Genomic DNA, 25,707 nt, shown 5'->3' with positions numbered 1-25,707 from the left:
ATATATATTGGTCTGACAAAGAGGATTTTGTCATGAAATATGAATTGATAGCTATATTGATAGCTGTCTATTAGAAAATGCACTTTTATCGCTGAGTAGCCCAGTAGAAATGGTGCAAAATTAATAAGATGAAATTCAGTAACTTTGTAGTTATAGCCATGCATTGAAACTGAAATTAATCATAAAGGAGCAAATGTGAAATATTTTTTTAAGATCAACTCATGTTAAAACAACACTATCCCAAAACTCAGCTAAATCTAAGAAAATAGTATTGCAGGTCCATTACACATTGATATCTTAGAGCCAGGCACTGGTGGCTCATATCTGTAATCTTAGCTACTCAAGAGGCTGAGATCTGAGGATCACCAGCCTGGGCAAGAAAGTCCATGAGACTGTCTTATCTCCAATTAATCACAGAAAAAGTAGGAAGTGGTGCTGTAGTTCAAGTGGTCAAGCACTAGCCTTGAGCAAAAGGAACTCAGAGACAACGCTCAGTCCCAGTTCAAGTCCCAGGACCAGAAAAGAAAAAAGAAAAAAAAAAAGAAATCTTATGCTGTATACAAAGGATGATATCCAATTTATTGTCATTCAAACCACTACACTTTGTTGATGTTGTTTATGTTTATGTATGTGTGAGTGTGTATATGTTTGTGTATGCCTGTCCTTGGACTTGAATTCAGGGCCTGGGTATTGTTTCTAAGTTTTTTTTTTCCCTCAAGAGTATCACTATACAACTTAGCCACAGCTTTACTTCTGGCATTTTGGTCATTAATTGGAAATACGAGTCTCATGGACTTTCCTTTGTGGGTTGGTTTTGAACCTTGATCCTCAAATCTCAGCCTCTTGAGTAGTAAGGATTATAGGCATGAGCCATCAATGCTTGGTTTGTCTTGACTGGTTTTTTAAATATAAAGACCACATTTTTAAAGGTTAAAATCTCATATATAAATATACATAATAATATATATAAGGTTTTGTGCATATATACACACAACCATCTGACTAATGGATGGTATATTTAAGGGAGGAATCCAATGATGTAACTCTTCTGAACAACTAATGAAATATTAAACAAAATGAATACCAGGAAATGGAAATATGGTGGATTGGGAAGGAGCAATAAGAGTAAGGGAACACACAAATGGAGTTCATGTACATAATTCAGTCATTATATTCATGCACTAGATGTACAAATTGATCTATGTAATTTGAGTGTAGGGGAGAAATGGAAGAGAACAATGGAAGGGATTACATTGATCTGAAGTCACTATACTCAAAATCTGACTTATGGAATTGAAACTTCTTTGTACAACTACTTAATAATAAAAAGGGGGACAGACTATGAAATCTGGAAGTGAAAAGTAAGTTAAGACAGGAGAAGACCTTACAATAATATCATAAACAGAAGCATGTAGACTTGTGTAAACAAGAAGAAAGAAGAATGCTAAAATAAGATGATAGAAACTGAGTTCCTTTCTGGTCACAATGGAAAAACATATATTTGACCTACCATACACATCATTGTGTATGTGTGTGTACATGGGTCACAATAGTTTCCAGTCATTGGTCGGTAATAAATACTAATGTCCTTCAGAGAAAAGATTCATATCAGGGGACTGATCATCTGGCTAAATGAATTTCATGGTCTTTCCATTGACAATATAATAGAGTAAGTCAGCCCTGGGAGGAAGAGCCATGATGTAGGGTTAAGGGCAGAATTGATCTGAAATAAAAGGCCTAAAACCAAGCCCACACTGGATTACTAGTAATTTAATTTTCTTCAGCAAAAAAAACTTACCATCCTTTAGAATAGATTCTATAATCCAATGTGCTCTCATAATTATTTCTGTAGTAACAATGATTAGACACAAAAGAGACATCAAATATAGCAATCAAGAAAAAAGATTATCCAGATTGGATTAGAAGACAAGAACTAATTACGATCAATAGATGAGTCAAATAAGGGTAAAATGGACAAAAATGATAATATTTTTCAGCAACTATATTCTAAAAAAGAACTGAATAAATATTCCAGTATTGCCAAATATGATATCTGAAATGAAGATCTCTCTGAGTGTGTACCAAAAAAAAAAAACTAAAAAAGCAGAAGAATCAATTAGTGAACGTAAGCTAAGTGAATAGAAAATCTCCCACGTGGCTAACAGTGAGAATGACAATCATGACGGAATGCAAGAAACAGATGACAACCAATCGTTGGAAACAGGGGGAGCGTTGCGCATGACTGGTTTGTTGGATGATGGCTATAGAAAGGGAAGCAGAGCAGTAATTGGATTAAAACAGAATTAGCTGTGCTCTAACAGTCCCAGAGTGTGCTGCAAAGCTGGGTTCTACTCCCAAAAATGACCACAATTACAGGCTAGGGAGCAGGCTCTGGTTCCCTGATGCTACCAAATACTACAGTCGAGAAATGAGTATCAATTGAACAGTTGCTTTCAAAGACCAACTAAAAGAGGGGCTTAGCTATAAATATAGAGCAGACATTCCTTACAGCTATAGAAATAAATACTTTTATCTCAAAATAATAATAGAATAATAATGAAAAAACTGATGTGAATTCAACTGGAGACTCAAAAGAAAAGGAGAAAATGAGTGGAAGCAGGCACATCCCTGTACTCTTAGATATACTTAGCCAACCCCAGCTCAGAGTCTTCTTCAACTGATAGAGTAACTCATTATACTTCATTCCTGATTGAACACTGGACTTCATGTGCTTTACAACTAGAAAGAAGGAAGAAAACAGTATAGGATGGAGAAGTCAGGAAGAATTTCATATAGGGAGAAAATAAATCTGTATTCACAGACTCAGTAAGATTTGTATGAGCAACAAAGAGAAGACAGGACAATTTCAGGAGAACAACATGGAAACAATTAGAAAATGATCTAGTAATCCTGGAGGTCACTGTATTCTGCAAAATCCCATTGCTGAAACTATGGACTGCATTTGCCGGGATAGCATAATCCAAGTTAGGTCTAATTATTACCGATTAAATTAGCATTATATTTATGGCAGGCCTTTATTTTATTTGTTAACTAAAAGCAGGAAGCAAATGTGCACTTTCAAGGCAAAAATGAAACAACTTTCTTGCTTTAATTGTTTATTACCTTAAATGGCACAGATCATGTACTATCTTTTGAATGCCTTTTCTTATTTAATCAGAAAGTGAGTCTTTACTTTTTTTAGACTACCAGGACGCAGACAAATATGCTGGGTTTTTTTTGTTGTTGTTGTTTCTTGCTGAATAGCCTAGAGATTAGATTCACTATACTGTTGGACTATAGAGTATCTAATCTCTGGGCTATTCATTTTTTCAGGAAAAAAAATCATTTGGTTAGAAATTAAATTCTTAGATACCTATTTTAAAATGAAAAAAAAAAAACTAGCTTCACAGTTACTTTTTTTTTTTTTTTTGGTCCAGTCGTGGGGCCTGAACTCTGGGCCTGGGCGCTGTCCCTCAGCTCTTCAGCTCAAGGCTAGCGCTCTACCACTTGAGTCACAGCGCCACTTCCGGCTTTTTTCTTTCTGCTTATGTGGTGCTGAGGAATTGAACCCAGGGCCTCGAGCATGTAAGGCAAGCTCTCTACCACTGAGCCACCTTCCCAGCCCCACAGTTACTTTATAGCTGTAAAGATGGAGCTTTGGTTTTGAGTCTAAACTTTTCCTACCTATAGCTGATTACTCATTATTATTTTATTCTTACGGCAGTATGTTCCCTGTGACTGCCCAGATCCCCACTGACATCACGATATCCTGCTTACCCTTTAATTTACCTTTATTTTAAATTCAGGTCAGGTTTTAATATTTTATGATCCCTTTCCTCCCAAATTTATGATTCTCTTCTTACCCCAATATTTTAATTGCTAATAACGAGAAGAAGGTATGCAGTAGCAAAAAGGGAAAGTCTCAGTGAGTTACAGATTTTGTTTTAACCTGCAGAGCAGGCTTGAAAATTGTTCTCCAAGTGGATAAATTGAGTCCCAAAATAGTAACACACTTGTGCTGACAGATGGAGGTGTGGATGGAAGAATGTGTACGGCAACTGCTGCCTGAGGTACTTCCATCTGTCACCAGGTCTCTGCTGGGGCTGTGTATTCGGAATGACTCTGTCCACCACCATCAGGCATTTCCGCTGCCTTCCTGCATTCACTTTGCTGAGAGGTAGGCTACCCTGCTCAGAAGGATCTCTGAAATCACAATAACTGAAAATGTAACCAGAGCATCTACCTACATCTTTGATACTGAAGCTTCATCTTTTAACAAATATTGCCTTTCATGATTTTTTTTAATTCCTGATTACATGTCTATGGAAAAAGAACAAGATGAATGGGGGCAGGAAAAGAAAGAGGTGAAAGAAGAGGGAATTGTGGCATCTGAGCACCAAGCAAGATTGCCTTTTCTCCCTTCTTTAAAGAAAAAAAATTGCTACTTTTGTTTTATCCATATGCAATAAATTACAAATAAGTCAGGTGAATTGTAAAAGTTTCACTCATCACTCCTATTATGTAGACTGTGCATGAAGTCTGACTTTATGGACTACAGCCAGAGCATCTGAGCTCAAATCTAGGCCCTCTAACTTAGCAAATGTAGGATCTTGGGAGCCATTTCAGAACCTCTTAGTGCCTCAATGCATCATTGACGAATGGGGTTTAGTAAGTATACCTTGTCTGTTGGTTTGGTGAGCAGCAAGTCAACAGATACATGCAAAGCACTGAGAGAAGTATCCATCGCATGATGGATCTTGCCCGAGCCCCTGAATTGAATAACATCAATTCAGGCTTCATGGGACCCTGTTACCAGGGCTGAGAAATGACAGGAATGCATACAGATTTCTGATAACCTGGATCCCAAGGAGACTACCCATGACCACAGCCAATCACTGCCTCTGTCATTGTAAGCACAAAGATGGCCAGCCGACCAGCAGTGCTCAAGGGTTCTTGCCTTTTGTAACAGGATGCTTTTAGAAGATTTTATTCAGTTCTCCTGTTGAACAACATCCCCAGAACCTAGAATATGACCCTGGGTTGGACAGTCAAACTTCCACACCTCCTGCTCAGTCTTTGATCACTTAGTATGTATTTATGGGCATATTTAGAAAATATGTTAAAATGATAAAAAGATAAAAAATGAATAAAATAAAACAATAAAATAAAATAAATGGTTTTAAAAAGGGATAAAAAAGAAAACCAGGTTCAGTAAAATCAAATATGGCTGTAATCAGTGGGTTTTTCCATTTGTCATCTGGGAAACATTATTCTAAATGAGTCCATAACAAAGAAAATACCCTGGTGTTTGGTTCTCCAATGCAGTTTACAGGTCATTGAGTTGGGGAGGCAATATGGAACTATGAGGGACTGAGTTTGTGATTCATTGGTCCTCTGTATTTCACTTAGGGATTAAATTGCTCATTGGTAAGTCACCAGAGGCTTGCGTACACTTAATTCCAACAGGAATAAGTCCCTGGAGAATCTAAAATGTTGGAACATTTTGACATTTTTCATAGTAAGTACTGTGTTCTCAACTGGTCACACTACATTGACAAGACAATATAAATCAATTCCTAGCAACTTTATTATATAATATATAAAATATTAATTATATACATATATATAATCTGAAGATTAATTGCTACTCACTGTAAGAAAATAACATCTGTGAAATAACATATAGTAACTCTCTTGCTGTCCATGTATTCCCTCTATTTTCAGTTCCTTTTTAGAATGTTAAATCAATAGAGTCCAAATATCTTGGAAATATACCAACAAGGGAGCCAAGAAACAGAAAACTTAGAGGATGTTAGCCATGGGTAAGGGTTTGCCTTTGGGGTTTTGGCTTTCTATAGAAAAATATTGCTGCAGGCAGGAAACATGTAGATTTTTGAAGGCATGCCAGCAGTTTACTATGACATGAACTGTAGAATTAAGACATAAAACTCCCTGAGGTGACCAGAATGAGGGACAGTAGAGCTAATAGTCCAGTTAAGTCTAAACCACAATGATGTGATAATCCACGCAGCTGGTTTATAAATGGCAAAAGAGCCAAATCAGTAAACTGGACAAAGCTCTTTCCAAGTAGCCCTGCCCCCTCCATGTTGCTTCTCACCTTTCCACCACAGCCATCTCCATAATCCATATCTTCCTGATTTCCAGCCCCAGTGCCAGCGGTTGCCTGAATCTAAGCCAAAATCCACTGTAGGTCTGCCCAGATAAGAATGGCTTCTGGTTAAACCCACTTGATACATCCCACCCTCTCCCAGTGCACTGATAACTGATTAAAAGGTAACTGACATGTGGAAACTAGAGCAGGTGAGTTTATTCATCAGTGACCTCTATGTTGTTATAGATAGGCAACACATGTGCCCTTCACAGCAGAAATATGTCTTACATAATTAAGAAATGAATTATCAACCTAGATTTCTTCTAGTAAGCCCCCAAATCTCATCCTTAATAACTACTGAGAACATTAGTGGCAAAATGATGACTCTGTTGGGTGTCTAAAGGATCCTATTTATTTGAAAATTTGATACGTGAAACATTTTGTTCAGGACGAACTATGTGTTTGTGCAGTTATGAATGTTGACTACTGAAACAAGGAAAAACAACATCAAGGATTTGACTTTACGTAGATGTATCATGTAGCATAATATCCAGCACATTATAATGTCACAGTAAGTACTAAATGGATGAAAAATTGAATGGATGAGTGGATCGCTTGTACTTGAACATCTTACAATTAGTTGTACAAGGGGGGTTTCATGGTGACATGTCCATAGACCCATGCAATGTACCTTCATCAGATTCCCCTCTTCCATTACTCTTCGCCTCTCTGCTTTACTTCTTACACCAACCATAAGAAGTTTCACATCGTCCCTCTGCTTTACCACTTACACCAATCATGAGAAGTTCATAGTTCCATTTCCACACTCGTACATAGAGTATTTTGATCATATCCTTCATCCTTTGCCTTCGGTGTTCACCTCCCACTACACCCATCCCCCAGACAGGACTTGTTTTACATTTACATTCCTGTTTTTTTTTTAACTTTTTCTTTTCCTTTTAGTGTGTGTGTGTGTGTGTATGTGTGTGTGTGTTTAGTAGAATAAAAATCAATGTTGAATAGAATTCAATTTCTTGGAATATAAGGTTTTTTCTTAAAACTTCACTGAGTTTTTACCCAGTTATGATTTTTAAAATTTGCTTTTATTGACATACCTGGTACACTACTGTTTTGCTTGACTTTTTTTTTTTTTGAAGTCTGGGCCTGGGTGTTATCCCTCAGCTCTTCAGCTCAAGGCAAGCGCTCTACACACTTGAGCCACAGCACCACTTTGGTTTTCTGGTGGTTTATTGGACATGAGTCTCACAGACTTTCCTGCCCGGGTTGGCTTTGAAGTGCAATCCTCAGATCTCAGCCTCCTGAGTAGCTAGGATTACAGGCATGAGCCACCAGCACTCAGCTTTGTTTGCCTTTTAAAATAAACTTTCAGCATTTAAAAACATGTATTTTTAGGTAGCAACATCTATAAGGATTTTTTTAGTCTTGTCATTTTAGTGATGACATGCTTAAGTAAATATTTTGAGAAAAAATCTAATAATTTCTTCCAATTTATTTTTTTAATTTTAAAAAGAATATGGGTTTTATTTTACTTTTTTGTAAAGCATCCATGAACATGACTAGTCTAAGAATGGGTTTGTAAGTCTCTTTTTAATTTTGCCCTGACATATTTGTGACCTGAGTAATTTGTTCTCTGCTGATATCTTGCAACTTCCCACCAGTTATATTTTCTTCTTAAGCTTTCTTGGGTATTGGTTAGCCAACAATGTATTCATTCAAAATGTGGAATTGTATTGCAGGTTTTTTTCTCTGCTCCTTTTGCCATCGAGAATTCTCTCCATGCTTATTTAGCTGGTAGAATTAGAGAGATGCTGGTAACAGGACTAATTTGGTTAAGGTTGAATTTATTCTCAAATTTTCTTCCAATGTATTTTGAGAAAATATTTTCAGAAATAAATTTGGGTTTTTAAAAATAGTATATAGCATGTTAATTTCAGGCAAATATTTTTTAAATGTCCTCTGATCTCTTCCAATGCATATCAACTCTTTTTAAATATTTGAATACTGAATATTTATCTGAATGAGTTAATTGTAGTAAGAGGTTTTTTTTATTTTTTTAATGTGAAAATACTGTACAAAGGGTTTTTTTTTTTAAAATCTCATTTTTCTCTGACTGGTTAGTCAGCTATACCAGTATTGTTAATCTATTAAGTCCATGTTTTCCTCATTATTTGAAATGTCATACCTGCAAATTTTTAATACATCCATAACACACATCACTATTTTTATTTTTTTCTTCTTTCCAAATGTTTACATCAATGTAAAATTATAATGTACTTTATGCTCCCTGCAACCAGTGTCTTGTTACCATAACTCTTCTTTTTCCAAGAAGATCTAAGATAGTTTTGTGTAACTCTTTTTTCAAAACAAAAGCTTTTAGCTTTCATTTTCCATTTGAAATTCACTCAAAATAAACAAACTCCTCTGTATACTTAAATTGATGGCTTTGAATTTATGAACTAATGTAGGAAAAACTACATCTGAAGAGAAAGTGATTTTTTGATTATTCTATGACCAAGTGTATGTTTCCGGTGAATATCATATTTTAATAAAAGCAAAAACAAATGGGAATCAAAATAACCCATTTTATCAGCCTAAAATATATATTCAAGGATAGGTTTGGGAATGAGACTGAAAAATATATCTGTCTTACATAACCCATCTTGTGACAATTAAGATGGTCACAAATTTCTACAATAACTTTTTTTTGCTAAAAATTGGCCAAATAACAAAATAAGAGACAATTTTACATACTGAAGAAGTTTTTATAGCAATTACTTTTGCTACAGGAAGGAATTAATTTCCTTCATGCATGAAGGATTTACTGACTTTTAACACCTTATGCACAGAGAGCTCTTTTTCCATGGTTGATTTGGGTTTCACTGAAGCAGCTACACTTTATCACCTGATTCCCATTAGCACAGCAAAATGCTTTGTCCAGAGACTGTCTGAGGCTTGTCCAGGCAGGCAGCTGAGGGTCTTGGAATCTATCAGGACCAAAATACTGCTAAGGGCTTAGCAGTAAGTCTATTTTCCAACCAACTGCATTTGCCAGCCATTTGATGGCTTGCATACAATGCTCTTCTTGTTCTTTTTATACCACCTAGAACTTTCTAGAAAGAGGATCAATGTTGAACTTTTCTGATCCATGTTTGCCTTCTTTAGGAAATGTGAAATTCCATGGATTCCACAGAAAACATTTATTAAAATGTCAACATTGGAAATACAAAATACTACCCTCTAAAGGAAGGATTGCTAATTACCAGATTCAGGTACAAGAACATAGACCCATATAAAAATGGTTTCATTATTTTCTGTTCCTTTCAATTCAATAGAGTCGAAGAGAAATGACAAAATGTTGAGCGTGGGTGTTTCAGAACCCCCAGCTCCACAGAGTGGAAGCAATTTCCTCCACATGGTACAATTTGGGGTCAACACTTCTTTAGACCCTTAAACTTGACATCTCTGATACCATCTTACCAGCTTCTGAGAAAAGATGTAAATGGAATGCTTCTGAATAAATTTATAGTCTGTCAACAGACTCTCATTAACCCAGATCATACTTCTATATTGGGAAAATGCTAAAGATAAACCCACTGAGAAGCCTCCCTCCTTTTAGTTCCTCTTTGAGGATCTCAGAGACCCTTCATCTCCTTTTCTTTTCCTTTACTTAGCTCCCCTCAAAACTCTATTTTTACCAGTTGCCGGTGGCTCATGGCTGTAATTGTAGCTGCTCAGGAGGCTGAGATCTAAGCATCACAGTTCAAAGCCAGCCTGGGCAGGAAAGTTCATGAGACTCTTATCTCCAATAAACCACTAGAAAACCACAAGTGGCACTGTGGCTCAAGCGGTGGAGCGCTTGCCTTGAGCTGAAGAGCTGAGAGATAGCACCCATGCCCAGAGTTCAAGCCCCACAACCAACAAAACAAACAAACACGCAAACAAAAATCCCTATTCTTTTCACTCAAAGGAATCCAGGTCATTTATTATTTTACCTATCCCTCTGTATTTATTCTCACAGACTCTTATGCATCCTTAAATAGGAGACAGATTCCCTAAGAAAAGACTTTGCTTTAATTTTGTATATCCATCACACAATTTAATATACTATAATATCCATGAGAGTCATTTGATAGAGCCACATACAAGTAAGTAGTTTCAAAGTTTGCATTCCTACACACATCTGGGTTTTAGCAACATGTTTGTCCAATTACGAATCATAGATGTTTGGGAAAGATACTCAAGTTCTTCCTTGCTGATCTGAGAATAAAGAACTTACTTCTTAAAATAGTTTTCAAGACTAGATACTGCTTGCAAATGTTTGGCTATTTATAAATAGTCAAGGCTCCAATTAGGATTTGTTGAACAAACATGCAAACCTGGTTTATGTTTAGAAATGTAGTAAGAGTATTAGATTGAAAGTAAAATTTAAGGTTAATTTTATTTTATAACTGAGAAATCATACAGAAGTGACATAAATATATTGCAAATAGACTATAATTTATATTTCATATAAATTTTGTCAAGTAGAATCTTGCACCATCCAGTATATTTCATGTTAGGATAACTAAGATGATTTAAATTAGACATTTTATTTATCATTAGCCTGCAGCCAGGTGCTGGTGGCTCACACCTGTAATAAGCGCTAAACAGGAGACTGAGATAGGATTGTGGTTCAAATCCAGTCTGAGCAGGAAATTTCATGAAACTCTCACCTCCAATTAACCATTAAAACATGGGAAGTAGAGCTATGGCTCAAAGTGGTAGAGCATTAGCCTTGAGGACAATAACTCAGGGATAGCAGCCTGGCCTTGAGTTCAAGCCACATGACATAATAACAATAATAATAATGATAATGATAACCTGCAGTCAATAATTACAAAATCTTAGTAAATTTTTTCTTTTTTTGGTGTTGTTTTACAAAAAAATATAACAAGAATGCTAACTGATGAATTTGTTCAGTATTTTTTCTATTGCAGATTATAGGTAGGTGTTTTGTCTTTGCATTATTACATAAACATATAAAACTAGAATATGGTAGTGTAGAAGATTAATTGAAATTATATTTTCAAAACAACTAATTAATATAGATTTAAACATACAAATTAGGAAATCAACCATATTTCCCTGATGCTCAGAAAGAAATACACTTAAAATGATAGCAATGTCCTAGAAAATACACAGATCTCTGTTATACAATAGTTATATAATTAATTATAATATGGAATATTTTTAAAACAGGAAAGAAAAATGTGTATTCAATTCACAATTTGTTATCAAGAGCCCTTGGCAAGTTTGGCAAATGTGTGGACAGGGCCCCTAAGGAGAGAGGTGCCTGCCTACCCATCTTAATAATTATCTTCTTCTTCTCCCTTACTCTGTATTTAAATCTGTAAAGTGTTTGCCTGCCAATGGAAAAGGACTGGCTGAGTTTCCTGACAACTGCATACTCAAGTAGCCAGCAATGATAATGTGAGCCACAATATCTGTCAGCACTTTTGCATTTGCCAAGAGAAAGGGCAAGAAAACTGTACTTTAAATACCACGCTCAGAAAAATCATTAGGCCATCAGCCCATTCCAACACTGAACAAACATGCTTTTCCAGAAGGGGGAGAGAAAAATCTGCCATCTGAAAACTTGTCTTTTCAAACCCGTTCATGGAATTGTTGTGGGACGCTATTGTGCCATCTCATAAAAGCCAGCTTTGGAAAGCAGAGGAAAGAAAATTACAGAAAGATCCAATGGTGACAACGAATGTAGTAAGACATCTCCATCCGCATAGACAGTCTACCTGGAAAGTTGTAGTATATTCATTGAGCTTTGAGTTAAGACACGTTACAAATACAATGAATATTTTCAAACGCTGCCATTAGAAACCATCTCCCCACCCGAATATTACTTTGTTTCCTTGCTTGCTGCTGCATCTCTCCTAATTATTTCCTTTTATTTTCATAATTTGGCATGGATATAACACAAAGGATATTTGGAGGCAAAGTTTCAAAACCTATGGAATAAATTTGATATAATTAAATGGTACCAGATCAACTTTCTACTTCTCACCTCTTTCCCTCTCTCTGTCTCTCTCTCCTTTCTTCTCTCTCCTACTTTTTGTTCTTGTTACTGTTGCTGTAGAAATACTTGTGCTAGGGCAGTGAGGAAATCTTTTAGTCTTTAAAGCCTGGCATGCAGGTTGGGGTAGTAAAAACAATTACTGAAAAAGTTATGTTAAGTCAGGAACATAGACACAAAGGGGGCATGTTTTCTCTCATGTGGAAGTTAAATCTAAAATATAAGCATATGTGAAATGTATACAGGGTTATATGTCTATACACACACACACACACACACACACACACACACAAGCACATCGACTAAGGGATAACATACTCAGGGGAGAAGTCCAATAGTATAACTCCTCTGAACAACTAACAAAGAGTTTTAACAAAATAAGTACCAGGAAGTTGAAAGATGGTGGGTTTTTTGTCTTATTTATTTATTTATTTTTGGCAGGGAGGAGGAGAGGACAGCGGGGGCAGACAAATGAAGGGAGGAAGGATAGGAAAATATAGATATTATATAAAACATATGTTATATAAACGTTGACCTATATAACTTGAAGATAGGGAAGGAGTTGAGAAATGAGGCAGAGAAAGATAAAAGGAGTGAGTGTGGTTAACTTGTATCATACACAAGTAATCTGAGTTGAGGGACTGAAATCCCTCCGTACAACTGCTTTAAAAAATTTAATTCAAACAAAAAGCAGAGTGGCACAGCACCTGTACTAAGCTGGGCCTGGCTTCACACCATTTCTCTCAAGCCTACCACTGGCAATATTTCTTTCCCAGTAGCTCTGTCTATTCTGGGTTGAGCTGAGTCCTGATATACTCAATAATAAGGTGTGTAACCAAAAGAAGACACAGGCAGTTATTTTTCATTTCAACACCATCACTTCACCTTTCAAAAGCAGATGGTAGTCACTGACTGCATCAACCACTCTTATTCTAATGAATCCTCTAAATTCAACACTCAAATCTAATTGAAAACATGGGTTTTAATTTCATCTGGTATTTGAAAGATTTATTACATAAGCAAGCAGCCTTTTATGTTGTAAAGTTGTTTATATAGCCAGATGTTGGGAAAGCTCAAGTCTGCTATTATGACTTTCAAATCAGAGCTCATAGGGGCATTTCTTATGGAAATATCACTGGATTCTTTTCATATTTTTTCAGTGCTTATGAATTATTCATAAGTTAAAAAATACTTGGATTTATTTTTCAGCATGAACACACACACACACACACACACACACACACACACAAAGAGGCAAGTGAGCCCCTGAATTTACATCTTTACAAATAATTTGATATCTCAAAGGGTTCCTAAGCAAGAAAAACATGACAATTTTAACATGTCAAAGATTTCTATAGCAACTCTGGACAGCTCCTCACTGTAACAGATGCACAGAAGAAATTAGTTCTTCATACAAAAAGCAAGCTCAGACAAATGTTGGAAACCCCTGCACAGCTTTTTCATATCTGTGATTGACAGAAACAAAAAACAACATAGCATCTGAATCCCATTGCTTATCATTAGTCAAGTTCTTCTTTGCCCGGTTCTTTCTGAGGGCTTTCGTGACCATGGAAATCTACCATCATTATCTACAAAGTCGTATTTTAAAAATCTTCCTTTCCTGCCCTTCTCCCAGAGATTCTGTCTCAACATTCCCATAGCTCTGCTAAGAAATTGCTATTCCCCAGCAGCAGCCGTAGGTAATTTTCATGTGGATCCCTGGACCTAAGAGTAAAATATCCTTGGAACTTGAGTACTATCATCAAAGCCAAGAGGACACAAAGAATAAAACGTCATCTTTATTAATTTTAGCTCTTGGTTTCTTGGGGCCTAGCATTGGTGGGTTAGGCTTGCATTGTGTATAAAAGGCCAGGGAAGCTCAGATCAAGGTCATGCATACACTGAAACATTATGTTGGCCATAGGGGAGGTGTATCATTGATAATAGTCCCTACAGAATGAAATGCTTTCTACTTTCCAATCCTCTGTTATTCTGGTCAGCCATACAGATTCTTGTTAGTTATGCCCACACAGGCCTAAACTTTTACAATAAAAATCCCTCAGAGTATGGTAAAGCCATATCTTTATCTTGGATACCTCCAAAAGACAAAAGGCTTAAGTCTTCACAAGCTTCAGTGTTCTGTGATACTGCTTATTTCTCAGTTCTGAAAGGAAACCTGAAGTGGCCGGGCATTTGTGGCTCACACTTATAATCCTAGCTTCTCAGGAGGTTGAGATCTGAGGTTTGTGGTTCAAAGCCAGCCTGCCCAGGAAAGTCCGCCAGACTTTTATCTCCAATAAACCACCAGAAAACTGGAAGCGGCGTTGTGGCTCAAGTGGTAGAGTGTTATCCTTGAGCTGGTATGCTGAGGGACAGTGCCCAGGCCCAGAGTTAAAGCCATACAGCTGACCAACAAACAAACAAAAAAACCCATCAAATTAAAAAATAGGATTAAAATAATTGTTGTAATTGCATTGCATGTAAATATTCATTGACCATTTCCTTATTTGTTTAAATAAGTCATAATGATTCATGAAGTAATTTTTTCCTGAATACACTTGTGTCAAAAAATTCCATTTCCTGTAAATTAGACAAAAGCCTAAACTCTCAGAAATATATTCTGGCCAAAACTAAGATAAAAGTACAGAGTCGATCATTTCTTTTTACCACATTACCAAAGTGATCCTGTACAAGTCATCTCAATCTTCTAATTCTTACTTTTCCTACTCTAAAATGAGGATAGCAGTGATTTTTCTACCAAATATTTTTCAGATAATTAAATGAGAAAGTAATCCATAAATAGCACTTATCTCTGTGTTTTGCACAAACTAAACAATAAAAATTGCTTATAATAGTTAATTAGTTCAGGATATCAAAGACATGTTATAGAGGATGCTTGAATTATGGTGTATTAAAAAGGAACAATTAATACCCAAATATAACTGAACAAGGAAGATAGTATAAATGGAAGGAAATTTGTACAGAAAAAAAGTCTAGATTTCCAGTACAACAAGCGTCATTTATTGGAGGAAAGAAAAGAAAAAACTCAGCACGATGGACTCCAATTTCTAGATATTAGTTTTCATCTAAAGAATAGGACCCAGGAAATACAAGGCTTGTTTCAGAAGATACAAGCAGTAGGTATGGCCTGGAGGTATTTAAAGGCATCTGGAGATATGGAACGTAAAGAAGGAAAGAATTGGAGGTGGGAGGGAAGGGATGGTAGGGGAAAAACAAAGGAGGAGGTAATAATGCTTGATAGGAAATGTACTCATTAAATTGCTCATGCAACTGTAACCCCTCCGTACAGTATTTTTACAATAAACACCGTATAAAAAACACATATAGAGAGACACTTTTCCCACATCTTTATTTTTGCCCATCTGCCACTGCCACTCCGTCTACCTGTCTATGAAAGTTGAGGCCAAAAGAGAGTGAGGAATTACTTCTGTGTTGGGTTAAGATGACACAACTGGGACTTCTTTCTGGAAACAATTAACTTTTCAAAATACTCAAAGATTTTAAGGCATTAGTTTTAGGCAAAAGAGAACAGAAACCAAGACAAGGAAGTGTATATAAAACCTTCCATTTCCCAGACTTCTTGTCAGCTTCAGCTAAGGAGGGGTGGTATTTCAGGCTGATGCAGGGGTTTCCATGAAATGGGGACAGAGGTGGAAGTCAAGAGGCCAAGATGCCTAAGAAGGGCAGTCAGAGTACTTGACAGCAGGGAACATGACAGAAGAGAGCTCCAACGATCTTCATACTCTTCCTACATAATTATCTTGAGTACACGAACCAAACTTACTAAAATCAAAGAAAGAACACACAAAAAAGATATGGGAAACACGAGCCATGTCAGGTCACATGTTTGGTTGACCTCACCGGGCAGGATGGAACAGCTTCATAATTCATGACACAAAAGGATCAGTACTTGAGAAGACATTTCCTAAATATTGGGGCCAAAATGGCTCTAAAATAAAGATGCCTCTAATCTCACTTGAGAGACTTTATAATAACTTTCTTTCTACATATCTTAAATATGTTCCAAAACAGAGTTAAACAATAGTTACATGAGTGAAAAAAATGTACAACATGTGAAAAGGTAAGTTCCTAATGTCTGCTATTTAAGCAACAAGTTGCAGGCATGCTAAGTGCAGAAAAAATTTGATGTATTGTGAATGAAAGAGCAGAACTCATCCATCCTCTCTACCTATGACTTTGTACCTGATGATTAACTTCTCTTCATTTCTATGCCTTTTCTCTAGTACCTCAGGATTATTTTTCTACTCTACGATTGCATGAAGTTAATTTTTTTTGATTCAACATATAACTGAAGTCATATTCTATTTGTCTTTCTGCATGTCTTATTTCATTTTATATGATGTAGTATAATGTGGCTATCTTCAGAAATAACATACTGTGTATGTCAGAGTAGCAAAAAAAGAGAATTTTTAAAGGTGTCAGAAAAGAAATGATAAGTGTTTGAGGTGATAGATACATAAAATATTTTAATTTTGTCATTATACAATGCACACATGTATTGAAACATCTCACTGTAGACTATAAATTTTTAAAGTTGATACATTAGTTAAAAATGAAATTTAAACTACAAATGAAAGAAAAATATCACTTGTATTAGGTAGACAATCAGAAATGATCCAAAAATGATAAGAGAACTAGTTGAGAAAAACATTAAAGTTATAATTATATACATGTGCTATAGAATGTAAGGAAATGATAAAAAGAATAGAATATTGTACAGAAACCTACATGATATTTTTCAAAAACACTTGTTCTGAGTATTAAGAATCAATCTCCTTTGCCCTGTTTACAGCATATAAATGGATTCATTTAGTTTAACCTTTTAAGGTTGACTCTGTACAATCAGCATAATTCTCTAGAGATCCATCCACATCATTGCTTGCCTAAGAAGTTTAGGGTTGGATTCATAATTTAATGGTGTTATTGGGAAGTCCTGGAAACTAGGAGGTCGCACCTGGTTGGAGAAATCAGGTCACAGAGAGCATATATTTCAAGGGCATACCTTGTCCTGGCTTTCTTCTTTCTTAGATTCTGGTTCCTGGCAGCTATTAAAATAAGTAGCTTTCCTCTGTGATGCCATGGTAGTTTTGGATTGCCTCTTGCCTAAACCTAGTGGATAAAGTTGATCATTAACTGAAACCTCTGAGAGTTGAGCCAAAATAATTCTTTTTTCCTTTTCCTGGCTCATGCCAGTTATTTTGTTACAGCAATGGAAAGTAGCTGACATACTATGCTAACAGTTTTCTCCCTCTTCATTCCAGAAGGGCATTTTCACTGGTACAAGATTCATCCTAGACAGGATTTTTAGCACTCAAATAGTACTATTTTTAACATTTAAGATAAAAAATTCTACTGACATTTGACTTGCTTTTGCACTGCAGGCAAGATGTTGTCTTTCTTGGGTGGATTTTGTTATTTTATTTACTTCCAGAAGATTAATTTTAATATGTTTTGGTGTAGGCATCTCTGAATCTGTTTGGGATTTAGCCAGCTGGCTGAATCTGCACACATTCTTACCACATTTTGGAAGCTTGCAGGAAATGTTTCTTCAAAGAATTTTCAACTGAGCCTTTATTGGGAGGCTTTGTTAGGGAAAAAATAGTTCTCAAGCTCCTTCTGATTAAAAAGTCATCTCAGAAAAACTATTTTAAGTGAAGTAAGCCAAGCCCAAAGAAACATAGGTCCTATGGTTTCCCTTATTTGCAATAACTAGTATATGTCTGAGACAAGCAGAAACGCTCAGACAAGTTGATGTTAGGTGAAATGAATCCCAAGATAAGGACTCAAATTGTTTTGCTTTCTTACTATTGTTTCTAACATATTTATAAGATGATTTCTTTGTTGCTTTGTATGTCCCTCCCACACGATATAACCCCTGTTTTCACCGAATTTGATGTTGTTATAATTTGTGGAGGGGAAGGGAAAAAACAAACTGTTTAAATAGGGATACAGGTGGACCCATTGCAACAATGAGATGTACAAGACGTTATGTCAAAAAACAAACTTTACAACTTTGGCATGGGGGAGAGAAGAGGGGATGGGAGGGCACGGATGGGAAGGGGAAACAAAGAGGGGGCAACAATGCTTGATAAGAAATGTACTCATTACCTTGCCCATGTAATTGTAACCCCTCTGTACGGTATTTTCACAATTTAAAAAACTTATTAATAAAAATAAAGTTATCTCAGAATAACTTGCAAGTAACATTAAAATGCTTGATATGTTCAGGAATACACTTGAATGGCTGTTGTCTCCACTTTGAAAATCGTCCAAAATGGTATGGAGAAAGGTAAACTTTCTTTATTCATAAATATTGTGATTTCTTGTAAGAAATATCAGATTGTCTTGCAATGTTGATAGAGTTAATGACAGTGATTTGCAAAGGCACAGATCATTGAGTAAAGGCACAATAATTACATTTATTTTAGTTATTTTAATATTGCTTTGTATATTTGTCATTTTAACTATTGCATTTCTAGCAGTGTTTCTTCTCTGATGTTGCTTGTTTGGATTTTGGTAATCTTTCTCCACCTGGGTGGCACTCTCTCCTTCTCTCTCCATGTTGGGGAATCTTCCAGGATTTTTTTTTAATAGATTAAGTTTTCCTTTAGCTCTTTATTTCTTCTCATTTGTTTATGCCCCAGATTTAGTGGCTTGATCTTTTGACTGTATTAGAGAAATCTTTTTTAAAATATTTTATTTTATTGTAAAGATGCTATACAGAGGGGCTACAGTTACATGAGTAAGTTAATGAGTACCTTTCTTTCTTTCTTTTTCTTTCTTTCGTTCTTTTTCTTTCTTTCTTTTTTCTTTCTTTCTTGAACTCTGGGCCTGGGTGCTGTCCCTGAGCTCTTCAGTTCAAGGCTAGCACTCGACCACTTGAGCCACAGTGCCATTTCAGGCTTTTTCTGTTTGTTTATGTGGGCTGAGGAATTGAACGCAGGGCCTCATGCATGCAAGGCAAGCACTCAGCCACTGAGCCACCTCCCCAGCCCCATGAGTACATTTCTTGTGAAGCAATGCTACCCCCTCCTTTTTAAACAATTCTTTTTATTTTTCAGTAGTTGTACAAGCGACATGCCATCTAACAAAGCATTTTATAGATACAATGCATCTAGATCAGTGTCACCTCTTTCAACATTCTTACACCCCACTTTGACTCACTCCTTCCCTTTTCTTAATTTTGTAGTATATACAATCAATTCTTGGCTGCATTCTTTCCCTTCCCCCTTCATTTGCCTGCCTCTCTTCCCTCCCCTGCCCAGCCCTTGCATGCACTCATTTTCTGGTGATGATTTTATTGTGCTTTGACCTAATCTATCTAAAAGATCATACTATTTGAGCTCTCTATAGAGTCTGTTATACTTCATTTAGTTCATTTGTTACCACTTGCATAACACCCAACCTATTTACCTATAGATTTACTTTACTTATAGATTTATAGACTTAATTTTTATTATCCTTAAATAGTTGTACAAATGAGTTGTAATTTAACTAAGTAGTTTATGAATAGAATGTGTCTTCATCAATGTTATGCCTTAGGTTTCCTTCATATTTTCTTCATTTGTCAATTTTTAGTTGACTGATCTAATTCCTCTATTTTATCTTCAAACTCTGCTTTCCAATTTATAACTTATTCTATTAGACTAGCAAGGGTGAGGATCGAATCTTTATTTGCATTTTTGAGCTCTTCATATGCAAGATTCCCCTACAGTTTTTCCAATTTTCTAATTTTCTAATTTTCTGGGTGAGATCAAGAGCCACTGGCTTACTTAAGAACAACGTTAAAATGTGTGTTCATCTGATCCACAGAGGTCTGCCTTGCCTGTAGCTGTAGTTGGGGGCTGTGAGTGACCTCCCAGTTAGAAGGAGATGGTGTCCTGAATCGGTTTTCATCATCATGCTTTTAAATTCTATGGTGTGTCTCATCGTTTCAAACAGACAAGAAAACAAGCTGTAAAACACCATTATTTTGTATAATACAAATTGCCAATTTAATCCAAAATGTAGGCTGATTCAGATCATTTTGTATAATAATAACTCTCATAAAAAATTCAAGTTCAATGCAATATCATAGTTGCCTCCAATCTCTCAAATGCATAAAGTGATAATAATGCTGTATTTTGTGTGAAAAGCATTACATATTTGGAAAAACGATCTTAGCATGGATTAATCTCAAAACAACTGAGAGTTTTAAAGAAATCAGTCTAAGAAATATGATTTAATAGGAACTGTTTAGAAAAGTTGAGATGTTATGTCTGAGAAGCTACTAATTATGTGCAAAAAGAATGATTTGGATAAAGGATACAGAGTAAATTTTCTATCCCAAAGGAATACATGAAAGCAGTGGACAAGAGCACTGAAGGATATTCAAATTCTGTTATCACTATCTTCTTTTTGGTCATCTACTTTGCATATCATGTAAAATAATGTCCAGCAGACATAAGACAGAAGTAGCAATATTGACATAAGTAAAGATTTAAAGGAATGCACAAAGGTACAAGGAAATATGCATTCAAATGGTCATAATTCCAAGCACTACAATGTGTTAATTACAGTCTGTGTTGTAGGAAAGTTGACCTGTGTCAGTCAGGATAATTTCCTTGATAAAAGGGTAGAAAGAAAACTAAAGTCGAGGGAAAAATAGGATAACGAAGAAGGGAGAGAAAATACTAAAATAAGCAAAAAAGAAATGATTTTCTGAGTAAACAGGGTGACATCTGAAAGAATTCTAAGTAAACAAGAGCATGTTGGCTTTTGAACAAATTGTTTGATCTGGTGAGTAAATGAGAATACACAAGCCTCCTAGGAAAATAAGTTCAGATAGGCATTTTCACTGAGTATATTTCTGAGGTAAAAATTTCAAAAATTAATTAGCCATTGAATACAAAGAATAAGTAAGAATAAGTTCTATATAAAACAGAGAACTGTCCTGTTGAGCCATCAAGGATTATCTTATAAACACACATCACAGTGTACACGTGCAAAGAGCCAAAAAGGCCCATCTGTGCTCCAGATAATATTTAGCCATCTTTAAAGAAGCCAAGTTCAGCCCCAGTCTTGTATTTGGATCAACACTCCTGATCCCTGGGTACCACCTGCTCTTTTGTCATGGATGCTGTCATCTTCATCTTTGTGAGGCTGGTGTTTTAGTTAATTTTACCAGCACCTCCTACACATTGCCTGAATTCTTACTTTGGAATATGGGCTATTACTAACAAGTTGATTTACATCTCATCATTTCAAAGGTACAGCGAGGGGGATTGTGATTATTAAACATCTCTGATCTGTATTGGTTAAAAAGTTTAATAAGCACTTAGACTCTCTGAAAAGTGTTTAAGCTAATAACTTTTTATTGTGGTTAAAACACACATAGTACGTGTTTCTTTTTAGAAATTTGTTGTATGCAGTCAAGTGGCACTAAATACATTCACGTTGGGCAGCCATTATTAATATACATCTCTAGAATATTTCTCTCACCAGCAAGCAAAACCCCATTCTCATCAATAATCCTCTCTTTTCTATACTCCTCCAGCCACGGGTATCCACTATTCTATCCATGTCTCTATGAATTTTACTACTCTAGGTATTCTAGGTATAGTTTTGTCTATTTGTGATTCACTTATTTCCCTTATCATTATGTCTTTAAGGTTTGTCCATATTGTCAGAAATAACTGAATTTACTTCTTTTAAACTCTGTATCTTGTATATATACATCTCTAATTTGGGGAGGGGAAGGAAAAAAACAAAATGCTTAAATAGGGATACAGGTTGACCCATTGTAACAATGAAATGTACAAGACACTATGTTGAAAATGAACTTTACAACTATGGCTGGGAGGGGGCGTAGTTGTAGAGGTGGGGAGGGAAGGGATGGTAGGGTAAAAACAAAGAAGGAGATAACAATGATTGATAGGAAATGAACTCATTACCTTGCTCATGTAACTGTAACCCCTCTATACAGTATTTTTACAATAAAAAACTTATTTAATAAAACTTGAATAGTATTTTACTGAATACCTAATTTATTCTTCTCTCAGTGAATACTGTTAATAGCAAGACTTCAGGATGTTTTAACCACTGTGAATAATTCTGCTATGAATGTGGATGTGTAAATATGTTCTTGCTTTCAGTTATTTCATGGATATCCCCAGAAGTATAATTGCTAGATCATATATTAATTTTAAGTGACTATTTGAAGGAATGCCATATTTTACTTATAGCAGTTAACCATTACATATTCCAAACAGTAGTACATAAAAGTTTTGAGTTCTCTACATCACCACCAGCACTTATTATTTTCTTTGTTTTTTTATACTAGATATCTTAAGGGGTGGGAAGGAGTATTTCATTGTGGCTTTCATTTACATTTTCCTGGGGATTAGAGAAATGGAACATCTTTGCATGCATTTATTTTTCCATCATTTGTGTATCTGAGTCATTTCCCCATTTAAATTGTTTTATTTTTTAATTGAGCTTTAAAACTTCCCATATGCACAGGATATTAATCTCTTATCAGATATGAGATTTACAAATCTTTTCCTCTTGTATTTGTTGTCCTTATATTTCTAAAAGTAAACTTGTAGAATAACTTCATTTATTTCCATGAAGATATCCTCTTTCCACAGAACTATTTTTTTTTCAAATTGTTCTTTCCTTAGTGAATACTTGTGATACTTTTGTCAAAAATCTCTTGACCATATATTCAAAAGTCTAATTCTGGACTTTCTGTCTTGTTAACTTATATGTCTATCTTTATGCCCTCAGATCAGTTTTAGTAACTGTCATTTTGTAGTAAATTTTGAACTCATAAAGTTTGAGTCACTCACTTTCCTCTAATAAAAAAAAAACTTTTGAAAATTACTAATCAGGAAAGACTACTGTCATGTAGCTATTTGTTCTCTTTAAGCCTTAAAACACTTTTTTGCTCTTTATTTCTTACCTACTCTCTATATTAGTTGATTTTATATAGTAAAACTTTTTAACTGCCTTCTTACTTCTCTTTTATGTGACTATCTAGGTATTATTGTTGCGATTCCCATGGGGATTACCTTCAACAGCCTAAAATTATAATACCATTTCTTTGAATTGATATTGTTCCCATGCAATGCTGCTAGACCCTCTTTCAATCATTAATGTCACAAAGTTATATTTTACATACTGTATTTCCAAGACAGCTCAATAATTTTAATACGTTTATTTCTTAAATTGCAGAGCAGAAAGTGAAGTAGCAAATCCAGGTTATAATAATACAACAATTCTAGTTGATCATAATAATTATGCTGAACATAAATACATGAACATAATTTAAAAGCAATTATACATCAAACTTAACATGTTTTATCTAGAAAACATGGTGCAACTGCCAATCCTAATGATTAATAGGAAATAGATGAATTTTATTGTTAGATATGCAATTAATTATTGCTTCATTTAGAATTACATACTGAGTAGTAATTACTTAGTAATAATTAAAATTGCTTACTGATAAGTAATTAAAATTACTTTGTAGTAAAATAATGTTTGATTTACAAGGCACATATTTACTTTCAGATATAAAAATCCATACACACACAAATATCAAGAGAAACTGGTTATAATGGTATAATAGTAAAAAAACTAGAAAATATCAATCATGCATTAATAATAGAATATAGAAATCGCATTATAATTAATAAATATAACTATGCCTGTGACCCAATTGTACAGAAGGAATAGGTAGGAAGATCACAGTCCAAGAATAGCTGGGTCAAAAATTGCAAAATCTTAACTAAAGAAATTAAAATGACTGGGGCATTTGGCTCAACTAGAATGCACAAGATACTGAAATCAAATCCCATACTGCCAAAGAACAAATAAGTAATGAGAAAATGAACAAGATCTATGTCTTACATGTAATATCAAGAAGTATTTTTACCAACAAAATATTGAGCAGCTGAAACTAAACCCATAAAAATTACAATGGATGATCCCAAGTAAAATAATTTTAAAGAAAGTTTCCACAGAGCTTATTTCCATTAAAATAATTTTCTCATTTATCAAAGTAATTTCAAATCACTTTATCAAAATAAATTGAGATGCATGATACATTACTGAATAATACTGCACTCTGTATATATACCATATTTTCTTTATCCATTTATTTGGACACCTAAACTAGATTAATGAACCATAAAGAAAAGATTAAATCCTGTTATTTATTTTTTAATGGGTAAAACTGGAAGCTATCATTTCAAGCCAAATAAGCTAGATATAGAAAGGAGAAGTATCATAATTTCTTTCTTATACATGGAATTAAATTATACATAGAATTATACATATAAATTATACATAGAATTATAAATTATACATCAATTAAATACAGAGCCCTTAACTAAGAAGTACAATATAAGATGGAAATAGAATTACAATATAGGATCAAAATAGGAAAATGGATAATTATTTACCACACGAAGGGAGGAATGTGTGTAGAAAAAGTACATACAGCCATGAAAATGAGCATACAAAAGAATGGAAAACCACAGACATATGAAAAGGTGTTCTTTAAGCTGGGCACTGGTGGCTCACATCTTTAATTTTATCTATGCAGTTCCCAGTCAGGTGCTCATGTCAGTGATCATGTGGCTCATGTCAGTAATCTCAGCTGCTCAGGAGGCTGAGATTTGAGGCTCACAGTACCAAGCCAGCTGTGTAGCTCAAGTGGTAGAACACTAACCTTGAGCAAAACGCTGAGGGGTGGCAACCAGGCAATGAGCGCAAGCTCATTGTTGTTGATGAGTTGTTCTTGTCTGTCTTCCAACAGACAAGAAATAAAAGCTATTGATTTTTAGAGACCACTGAGTAATCATCCTTTCTCTTAGGTCTCATATTTTATATTAATGATTTCTCTGGTGTTATTGCTTATACAGTCATTGGGAATTATGCTTTATAACTAAATATTGTGTTATGGCGATCCTCTCTTCTAAAAATATTTGTTTTATCTGGCATGATGAAAAAGTAGAAAAGACAGATGTTTTATTCAGCATATATACACACAAAAAGAAAAATACTCTTTCAAAAACTAAAGAATTAGCCTGTACTATAAAATAATGAGGAGTAAGTTTCACCAAGTACCTCTTTCTTTCTAATACAAATTTCTAAAATTTAAATTAAACTATTAGAAGATGGATAAGTAACTCTAAGTATATGGATTGTTTAAATATGTTATTAATGTAATGGCTTGTTGAGTTCAAGTGCACTCAAGCTATTAAAAGAACATTAGAAGTTTTGCCAAAGAACAAAAATCTCCAGACATTTTCTTTTAGTTTCCTTGGGACATTTGTAAAATTTCCAGGATTATTCTATATAATTTACAAATCCACCATCATGAAAGTAGACAGCACATTCTGAGAAGCTATTTATGCACAGCATGCTACACATGCTAGGTTTTTTTAAATCTGTAAAATGAGCCTTAGAGATTATTGTT

The sequence above is a fragment of the Dipodomys ordii genome, unplaced genomic scaffold (genome assembly GCF_000151885.1).
Source record: "Dipodomys ordii isolate 6190 unplaced genomic scaffold, Dord_2.0 Scaffold1, whole genome shotgun sequence".
Taxonomy (NCBI): Eukaryota; Metazoa; Chordata; class Mammalia; order Rodentia; family Heteromyidae; genus Dipodomys; species Dipodomys ordii.
This window is presented reverse-complemented; position numbering follows the sequence as displayed.